Genomic DNA, 10,980 nt, shown 5'->3' on the forward strand with positions numbered 1-10,980 from the left:
TGAAAAAAAAATGGGGGAGCATGGCCAATCTACCTAGATAAGAAGGCAAAAGGATGAGTTTCCTAATACAAGTAAGGGTTTCTTTGGAGAGTGGGGGAGGTTATGGAGAGAAGAAACACATTGTAAAATATTTTATAAATTTGATATAGCATTGAAAATGTTCCTTCCAGATATGGTCATATAGTCATTTTGGACTATATGGAGAAAAGCTCCACAATCAGAATTATTTGAAGCATAAATGAGAATGTGACATGTAAGGTTAACAATAAATTAGAAGTTACAAATAATACTTCTTGTTTTAAGAATTATAAATCAGAATTATTTAAAATTAAAGAAACTCTTAAAATGTGGGTTCAGAAATCACCAGGATTTTTCATTCAGTACCGTGGCTTCATGAAATTATTGTGAGTTAGCTAAAAATCTAGAAGTTTTGGACAGTAAAGGAATCATGTAAGAAAAATATTAATATGGAATAATCTATCTATTAATATTTGTGACTGCATTTATCTAGATTCCAAATCCATTGGCCGATTGATTCCAACCCTTTTTTTTTTTTAATTTCTCATGATAGAAACAAGCTTTTAAGCTAGTCAAGGGAAAGTATATTATTTCCATCCTCTTTTTAAACACTCTAAAAAGAACTCTCCCGTTCATAATAGCTTTGTTTACTGCATAGTACAGCATGTTCTAATTATCACCCCTGCCTCACTAACGACACGGCTTATGTTCCCACACTCATCAGTTATTTTTATGCCTCCTGCAGAAATGAAGAGAACATTAATAAGAATAATACTTGGGGGATAACATTTTTGATAAAATTAGAAAAACTGTGCCTGATAGTACAGGAAATCAGAACATTTCACTTAAAACGAAATGACCTATTACCAACAGCTTACTTTCTTTTCTGTTTTCATTTGTGATTTGTATCAGTCCCTAATCTGATACATTCTTTTTTTCTCTAATAATTCCCTTGGTTATTATTTGGTTTTTCTGTTTACTTTTCTCTTTCAGAGAGTGCTTCACTCCTTTTCCATCTCTAACCTGAGACTGCCTTCCATTTTTCCTGTTCCTTCCATATTTCAGAATTCTCTCTTACTTCTATTTTCTTTTACTTTATATTCTTATTTTCTCCTTTGCTCTTTTTATCTCCCTCCTTTTCCGCTCACCTTCTATCTTCTACTTATAATAACTTCTTTAATATATGCACAAGAAATATCTTTTTATACCTCTGACTGCCAAGAATGTATATACATATATATTGATATGGGAATTAATACATTTTCACAGAAGAAATGGGACCAGCGGGAATGTCAAATGGAACATTAAAACATTTAAAAATCACCCCATAAGCTGAATAAGGTTTAAATAATATTTGTATGGCAGAGTCTAAATAAAGGGGCAGCAAGAACTAAGCAATAGAAGGGAAAATTGATATAAAAATGATTCTCTCCAAAAATAATATATGGACACAGAATTGCAAGAATATTTTCAATCTGTAGAAGGTGGAGTCAATATGTTTTTTTTTTTTCTCCACACAATCTTTCCTTACATTTAAAAATATCTATGTGCACAAATACTTCTTACGAGACTGAAGAGGCAACAGGTCTCACCTCATTAAGAACTACATTTGCAGTGCTGCTGATTTCACCATTCAAACAGTGGTTACTGTTTGCAGAAATCTTTTCTAGGATAGAAACCTTAAATGGATGGAAAACACACACACATATCCATCCACACACGAGAGGAAGATTGCTAATTAAAAGGGAGAGAAATTGGTCCGTGGATATAAACATTTTCAGTGATGACTCAGGAACACTTTTGGATAGATTACGTCAACCCTTCCCTCAATGGTTGAATATAATCATCCCTGTGAATTGATTGAAGTTTGAAAAAATAGCAACTATGACTTCTTTCACATGCTTATAATCAACTTTTGGAAATGTTCCATTTTAGAGAAATGGTTATCAAGAGAAGATTGGTATGATGCAGAAATATCCCAGTTGACAACATATGGTTTCATAGCATTTAGGGCTAAACACCCCCAGAAGCCACCTATCCCAGCCCTTAAAGGGGGACTGCTTTGCTGGGGTGGAAATCATCACCTAGTATGCCTCTGTCCTCTCCATCCACTGTCAGGGCCAGCACCAGTTGTAGCCCTGCTTTGCAAGTCTCACTTTGCTAGTATTTCTAGCCTCTTCTTTCTCCATCCCAAGTGAACTTCCCCTCAAAGGGTATTATGATACAGATAAAGGAAGGGAGCAGCCTCTTGCTTCCACCTGGGATCTCCCTGACCTAAGAGAGCCATCATTATCCTCTGCTTCCAGAACGCAGAGGAGAGCTCCTGAGTTGCCGAAGGAGGTAGTGTAGATGGAGAGACTGCAGACTGACAGTAGCCTCCCAAGTTAGTGCAAATAGTGGGCAGTTAATGGATTTGGGACACAAAACTAACCAAAAGCCAGGCTGAGATTTGTTTTAATTTCTGTGTTCTCTTAGGACATATGGATTAGAGTGTCTCAGCCATGATGTTGTGAAGAAATAGAGGATAGCTGAGGTCCTCAGAAAGCCAAAATTGGCTTCCAGACAAGGACAGCTATACCCATAGAACCCATAAAAAGTAAAATGCTCAGACCTTGCTTCTAAATACTCCATACACAGCAAAGCCATGCAATAGCCAACGTTTAGGAAACAGGAGGGTGTCACTCTCTAGATGCATTTATATACCTTGACAGTGCAGGAGAGGGTCATGCTCAATTCCTAGTCTGGAGGGATAGTTTGAAAAACTGGGATGAGACTGGGAGAGTATGGAATAGGGCTAAAACTAATCCTATAGCTGAGGACAAAACTGAGTGAGAGGTTAATGACTGAGGTGATTTACAAGTGATCAGGGTTCCTATGGAATCAGGGCCCAAGTGTGATTGTCACAAAGGAGGAATGGGATATGTTTGCTTGGGGAGGGACATTACAGAGATGGGGAATGTGAAGGAGGAAGACTCTGGAACCAGCCGCTCTATCTGGGACTTTAGCTTGTGTGCCTGTGAGTGTCTTTCCAAGTTCCAACAGATTTAAGTCAGTGGAGATACATGGGGGGCCAGTGGGAAACAAAGACAAGGAGAAAAAAATGTAAGAAGTTGCCCAAGGTCCACCCTTGTAGCATGTGGTATGAAAAAGACAAATTACACAGCATAGCCATAGCTTCCCCTACCCTTCTCAGCTTGAAACAGGAGTTCCTATCAGGTGCCATGCTATTTTCTCTGCCCTCTCCCAAATTAAGACACTAGAGAAGAAGCTTGTTGTTGCTATGGTTACATAAAAGCTAGTTCATCCACATAGTCACATGCCTTTGAAAACATCCTCAGCTGCAACCCATCAGATTGCTTTGCAGAGGAATCTATAGCACCTTAAAGACATTTATGGAGAAGAAAATGCTTGTGTGTTCAAGTTTGTGAAAAAGCATTGCTTTGTTCTGCTTTGTTTTGGCAAAGAGAATAACTTCCTGGTTTTTCTCTTATGATAAAATCCAAGCATTTCTCTAGCAGAGCTCAGCACATGCCCCTTTGGCCATTGGATAGTATATTGAGGGAAGTACAGGCTATCTAACCAAACCTTCCTTTTCCTGTCCACCCTCAATGGTTCAGACCATTAATGACATAATTACCCTTTTTCCTATCTTTACCCAATCAAAATCATTTTTGACCTATAATTGAAAATCTCTTACTCCTCAGGAATGCTAGTGCAAGCAGTTCTCATGCTCAAAAGTCAAAGGATAATACATTCCAGTATTTTAAATTAAAGAGCTTATCAGGAAACATTTTCAGGGTTTATTTTCAAACGGAAATAAATGCATCCTCTGTAATTTCATGTACTTTATAAAAATATACAGAATAACCTTCAGTTCACTCCATCCATATGCAAAAACAGTCATTTGTAAAAAAAAAAAAATGTTTTTTCACTTCTGTTAAATAGAATTCAGGTGATTTAATTTTTTTTTTCCTTTCTCCCCTCAGGTTTTGCTGTCAGCTCTTACTATCAGCAATCATTAAACATAGAAAGAATTGTGATTCATCAAGAACTGATAGACTCATCACTGATGTAAACATTCTTTAGTCCCAAGGTCAGATCAGGTAGGGAGCCAGGACAACATCATACACAGAGCTCTGAAGCTAACTTTATGTAAACTGATTTATTGTCATAGTGTGACAACATGTGTGCGCACACGCACACACACACACATGCACATTAAAATACACTGAAACCATCGTTTTATGAAATTCAGAGGCTTGGAAAGAAATTGTTCAGTTAGGTATAAATGTTTGTATTCTAACTTCTTGAAACTTCAAACAAAGAGACTGAGAAACTAACAGTTTACCTGAGTAATTCAGCCTGCAAGTTCACCAGCTTCGTAAAGCCTATATGGAAATCTGTCAGTGAGAGCAACACAGTATTATATATGCTGCCTCCAAATATGCATATGAAAGGCTTAAAGCCCAGTGAGATATTATAGAAAAAAATATTTTTCCTTAAACGTTAGAGAAGAGAAGAGAGCTGACCTTGGGACTATATATTGAAACCTCAAACTTCTCTCTGGATCTTGGGATGGAATCTAAATCAGTTTAAAAATCCTTACAGCTGACCCGCTTCACACTTTTGCATCTTGAATTTGCCATCTGAGAGATACAGACTTTCTGTCTATTTTTCGATACTGGACATTTTTTTGAAACTCTCCCTTAAGTTCTGTGACTCACTGTACACTTCTGATTCCTCTTTTTCCTCTCAATCCCGTCTTTCTTTTCCTTCTTACCATAATATTGTATATGCCCTGTGTACTAGGTTCCTCTTGCTGCTCTAAAAACTTATCACGAACTTAGTGGTTTAAAACAACAGGAATGTATTCCCTTGTAGTTCTGGAGGCCAGAAATTGGAAATCAGTTATCACTGATTCAAGGTTTAGAGGTTCTGGGAGATAGTATGTTCTTTGATATTCCAGAGTCTGTAGGCATTCCCTGGCTGTGGCTGCTTTACTCCACTGTCTGCTTTCATTGTTACACAGCCTTCTGTTCTTCTGTGGTCAAATCTTCTGGCTCTCTCTGAGAACTGTCATAATGTTTACAGCACACCAGGATAATTTCCCATTTGCAAGGCTCTTCACCTCCCATTTGCTCTTTGCCTTTTTAAACGAATCTACATTTGAGTAACATTATGGGTTCTAATGATTAGATAATGAATATCGTTTCAGGCTGTTACTCAGCCTACCTCATCCTGCTTTCTCCACTTTTTTCAATTTTTACCCTTTTGTGGTCATATTTGCCCTACCTGATTGCCTTCTTTACCCAGGGGACTTCTATTCTAAACCTCTGATGGAGAGCTTTAACATCCAAATTTGACTTTCTGAGTAGCTGTTGTACACTTCCACCCAGATAGGGTGCTTAAAACAAACAGAAAATGCCTGGCATTTAACCCAAAGTCTACTTCCTCTCTTTTCCACAGAGATAAATATCAATCATTGTCATTATTAACTGTATCTGAACCTAGAATAATACTGACTTAGTCCTTTCCTTTCTTTCCGTATAACTGCTCTCACCTATAACTTAGTCTTCCTTTGATATAATCTTGTGGTCTCTGTCTTGGCTTTACAATGTCTAGCACAGGTGATAGCTCTGTTATGCTAAGCCTTACATCATTTTAACAATCTCTTAATGAATTTTCCTTCCCTTAGTCTCTTCCCACTTCAGCTTCTCAATGCATTTTGCTTCCAAGACTCCACCTTCCAAACTACTTTGATTAGTGCCCTTCACTTCCTCAAAACATTCAGTGGGATTCTCAGTGCCCTGAGTCTAAATTGTTTAACCTTCATCCAGCTGAAGTGGACCCGACTGTTTTCAGATGTACACTAGTTTCTCCTAATAATAATCTGTTTGTATTAGAATCAAGTTTCCTAGTCTCTCCTTTTGTGGATTTACTGATGTCATTCGTTCACCTTGAAATGCCCTCACATGCCCCGTTCCTTTAGGGTCCATTGCAAATGCCTCCTCATCCATTATACTATCCTTGATCACTCAAGTCAGTTACCCCTTAAAGTCAAAATAATGTTATGACACATTCTTCTGTGTTCATTTATACTAATGCCAGGTATTCAAAACATACTTGCCATATAGACTAACCAACTTTTCATAAAGAAAACACATAAAGTTATGATTCACAAAATCTTTACTATTGCAAAAGTGTGCAGTGTGTGTCTTTTTGAAGAAGCCAGGTAAAATTTTCTTCCAGAGATACTTAAAAAGTCTCTCACAAGACTTTTTAATATGATATTTTAACTTTCTTGGGCATCGGTTGCTCAGCTTACTTTGTCCTGCATTTAGAGGCAGGATAGAAACTTCAAAAAAAAATTAAAGTTCTGTCTTTCTTTTCTTTCGCACATCATTTGAGTTTGATGGATATCAAGAGACATATATCAGATCCTGAACAGGATCCCATTGAGAGTTCCCACGGCACTTCAGTCACTTAGTCATGATCTATGCTCTCAACAGTTGAAGATAATGACTTCAGGAACAATCTTTCATGGGTTTCATATTAAATGAGACGAAAGTGCAGGCATGGCATTAAACCACCTTGTTATTTGCAGAGTACTTAGAGTAACCTTAAATATGGAGATGATCAAATTTCATGACCTTTAGTTTTAATTCTTCCATCATATCTTCTTGTGCAATTCCTATTTTTAATAAAGATGTGTGTGTATGTGTGTGTGTGCGTGTTTGTGTATATGTGTCTGCCTAAATTAACCCAGACACTTAGCATAACATTAACACTTTAGAGTTAAATACAGAAGCCGGGGAATGAAAATATAAATATGCTTATTTTTATTGTAAGCTTATCTATATTACCGTCATGACCATATACTTTTAAGAGACTATTATTTCTAAAGTGTGCTAGGGGCATATTATAATGTTAAGAGTCTCCATCTTTGATTTCCTTTCTACTGATTTGCATATTTCAATTTAGCATAAAATGCAGAGCTCATTAAGTTCTATTTTTGACAAGATGTTTTCTTTTTAACATTAGTCCTAATAGAAAACTCTCCCTTTACAACAATGAAAGAACATTCTCCAGAGTGTAAAAGAGTCCCCAAAAGATGGTGGAAGAATTTGAAAAGAATAGAGCCTAGGGGAATGAATATATGCATATTTTCCCAGAAAGAACCATAAATCCTTGTTAAAATTCATAAACATGTGAAGCAAATAACCACAGATAACTTCTGATAAACTAACATTCATAGGTATCAGCCAGAGAAAGCAGCACGCCATTCACCTAAGGCAACTAATATCCCTTAAGCCCCATTCCCACTGAAAACTGGGAATGTAAATTTCCTCAGCAAAATACTGGAATAAGCAATATCTTGGGAAGACCTAACTCTACCTGATTTCATAGAACTCACACTCTGCCTGCTGCAAGCGGGCACTGCAAGAGCACTTTCATTTGTAGTAAGTGTCAGTGAATTAGAAAGAGAGAGGCGTTCCCATTGCGGCTTAGCCAGTTAAGAACACGCCATAGTGTCCGTGAGGATGAGGGTTCAATCCCTGGCCTCGCTCAGGGGTTAAAGATCTGATATTGCTGCAAAGCTGCAGCATAGGTGACAGATGCCACTTGGATCTGTTGTTGTCCTGGTTGTGGTATAGACTGCAGCGGCAGTCCCAATTTGACCCCTAGGCCAGGAACTTGCCTATGCCACATCTGCCACCTTAAAAAGAAAAAGATAAAAATAAAAGTAAATAAAAAGAGAAAGAGAAGACAGAGGGAGGGAGACAGCACAGTAAATCTGAATGGACCTAATAAATAATTTTTTAATCCATCTGAAGTGAAAACTAGTTTGACTCATCCTAGTAAAGCTCTCAAAGTTTTCATGATTTTTGTGTAATGGGGCTTATTATTTTCCCTCCATTTTGTGTGGCTTTCAGAGGCTACCTGCTATGGTTTCTTTATCACTGGCTTCCCCTAAGAAGAGGAATAGTAAGAAAAAGCACTGTCTGTGGGCACTTTGCTGATGAAGCAGCTGTGGTTCTGAAAGAGAGTCCAATCTCTTTCAGTTGTATATGGACTCTTTATTAATGCCCCTCAGCAGTTGGCTCTTGATTTTTTTCATATTTATTTATGTGCATATTTTCTCAGGGTTTTCATGTCTTTTTCATATTTGTTTTCTTGCTTTGCTATTAAAAATATGAGCTCCTTAAGGGAAATCATTGTATGCCTCATTCCTTTTGTTATTTGGGGCTTTATCAATAGACAGTAGAACAAATATATCATTTGCATGCAGTGAATGTTATTGACTGACTGGCAAGCATTTATTTCCTGAATAAAAATGTCACATTCAGAAACGAATTTTGAAAGACTCTGAAGATCACTCCCGAAACTTGGCAACTCCTCCAAGCGAGTAATAGTCACATCTATAGGACTACAGGTACACAGCTAATAAACTGCCCGACTCCTATGCTTCGATTTAAAGATCTTCCGAAGACTGGTTCTCTTTGGGTCACCACACTTGCCAGTTTGGACTTTTGAAACCTACTAATATGGGCTGACATAACAAATTAGCAACAAGAAAAGTTCAGGGAAGGACAAGTGTGAGAAAGTGTGCCAAATATATTAGCATTCGTTTTGCAACCTTGTCTCCAGTTTGTGTGAAGTTGATGGTTGGAGGTTACGCTTTCATTAAAAATTGACAACATTTTAAATGCTAATCAAAACTGCTTGTCCTTTCTACTTCTATTTATCTTGGAAGGGGAAAAAAGAGAGAGAGAGAAAGGGAAAAAAAGGACAGCTTGCTTTGAACTGCAACAAATAGTCTCCTAATTGCCCCCAGACCCCTTTGCTGCTTCCTGCATAGGGCAGATAAGAGCTATACAGATTGAGTGTCAGGACCTCTCCTGGAAGTGAAGGTACCACAACGTGAACATGTGTGTTCAGGAGGAGGACAGAGAAGGGGTGTGTGTGTGTGTGTGTGTGTGTGTGTGTGTGTGTGTGTGTGTGTCTAGGGGTGGCCCTTTCAATGGGAGTCTTTAATGAATATTAGGGAAGAATTGTGGAGGTGTAGTTGATCTTACAACAGGTACAGGTGACAAGAAATATCCTTTCAGGAAAAAAAAGAGCCATTTGTCAAAGAGGAAATAACCATATAAAATTAAAAAGGAAAAAAGCTGTTCCAGGTATGGCTAGCAAAACATGATCAGCTATGAACCTTCGGAGAGAGCTGATTTCTTGTCAGGCTATTCTTAGGAAGGGCTGAAGAGGGTGAAGGAAAATTCTTGGCCCAAGTTCTCTTTTGTTCCAACTTTATCAGGATGTGATTGGGGAGGGGGCCAGGCCCAGCCTACTGCAACCATGCTGTCCTGCCAGCTGAAAGAACACCAGGGCAAGCAGAATGAACTCAAGGACCTACAGGAGAGGAAGAGGAGACAGGCTAGCGACCTGCCTGGCAGAAGTTTTGGTGGATCACCTCAACATGGGCATGGCCCAGGCCTACATGAATTAGAAAAAGCTGGTCAATGAGGTGAAGACCCTCCAAGTCCAGGCTGCCCAGTTGGCCAAGCAGACAGGCTAGTGAAGCCAGTGGATCTGGATGGTGGAGAACTTCAACCAGGCACTCAAGGAAATAAGGGATGTGGATAACCGGTCTCAGAGCATCGAGCTGGACATGCACACAATTGCCACTGCTCTGGAGTATGTCTACAAAGGGAAACTGCAGTAGGCCCCCTCTTAGCCCTGGTGCCCCATGTCCCCCGCTTCCCCTCCCCCAGAAGGCCATGAATAAAACACAAGCCTCCATTCCTCTGTGTTTGTCTCAAGGAGCTACTAGTGGAGTTCCCTGATGGCTCAGAGGGTTAAGGATCTGGCATTGTCACTGACATGGCATGGATCACTGCTGTGGCACAGGTTCGATCCCTGGCCTGGTAACTTCCACATGCCATGGCCATGGCTGAAAAAAAAAAAAAAAAAAAAAAAAAAAGGGAAGTATTAGTTCAGCACGGAGGTGGGAATGGACATGGGGAATGGGAATTGAAGGTTCAAAGACTCTTCCCCTAAGAGACAATACCTTTAAGTAGAGGCTGGAACCAACTTCTTCTTACAGTCTCAACTCTCCTCTCCTTCTTGGTCCTGGTGTCTGTTGCAGCTATCTGGAGGGAAGCAGAGAGTGGGAGTTTCTCACCCCTCTGCATAGAAGGCCAGTGGGCCCCATCCCAAACTTCCTAACCCAGGAATTCCATTTCCAGCGGAGGCTAAACAAGGCAGGGAGCAGGCCTGGTCCAGGCTCTGGCTCTCTGCCTCTCCATGTTCTCATGACCTCTCCCCGCCTGGTGCTAAGAAGTGTCATGAGCCTGGACCAAGTGGAAGATTAACTCTTGGGTGTGGGAACACTTCAGGGCAGGGAAGCGGGATTTTCGCTTTTTATAGATTCCACATAAAAGTGATATCATATAATATATTTCTTTCTGTGTATGATGTATTTCACTTAGTGCAATGCCTTCAAGTTTCATCCAAGTTGTTACAAATGGCACGAACTCCTTTCTTTCAGCTGAATATTTCATTAAATATATATTATAATGATATATATATATATCACATATTCTTTATCCATTCACCATTTACAGATTCTGTTATTTTCATATTATTATTATTATTATTATTTTGTCTTTTTGCCATTTCTAAGGCCGCTCGCATGGCGTATGGAGGTTCCCAGACTAGGGGTCTAATCGGAACTGTGGCTGCTGGCCTATGCCAGGGCCACAGCAACGTGGGATCTGAGCCGCGTCTGCGACGTACACCACAGCTCACGGCAATGCCGGATCCTTAACCCACTGAGTGAGGCCAGGGATCAAACCTGCAACCTCATGGTTCCTAGTTGGATTCGTTAACCACTGAGCCATTACAGGAACTCCATATTTTCACATTATGGCTATTGAGAATAATGCTGCAATGAACATGGGAATG

General features: G+C 39.3%; 1 pseudogene; it reads left to right on the top strand.

The window, feature by feature from the left end:
- Positions 1-9,372: 9,372 nt before the first annotated feature.
- On the top strand, positions 9,373-9,751 carry LOC146402813 (biogenesis of lysosome-related organelles complex 1 subunit 1 pseudogene; annotated as a pseudogene).
- The last annotated feature ends 1,229 nt before the right edge of the window (positions 9,752-10,980 follow it).

Source organism: Sus scrofa, chromosome 6 (assembly GCF_054392235.1).
Source record: "Sus scrofa isolate SSC_HxYL_T2T_F1_AM1 chromosome 6, Sscrofa_HxYL_maternal_Yorkshire_Landrace_v2.0, whole genome shotgun sequence".
Taxonomy (NCBI): Eukaryota; Metazoa; Chordata; class Mammalia; order Artiodactyla; family Suidae; genus Sus; species Sus scrofa.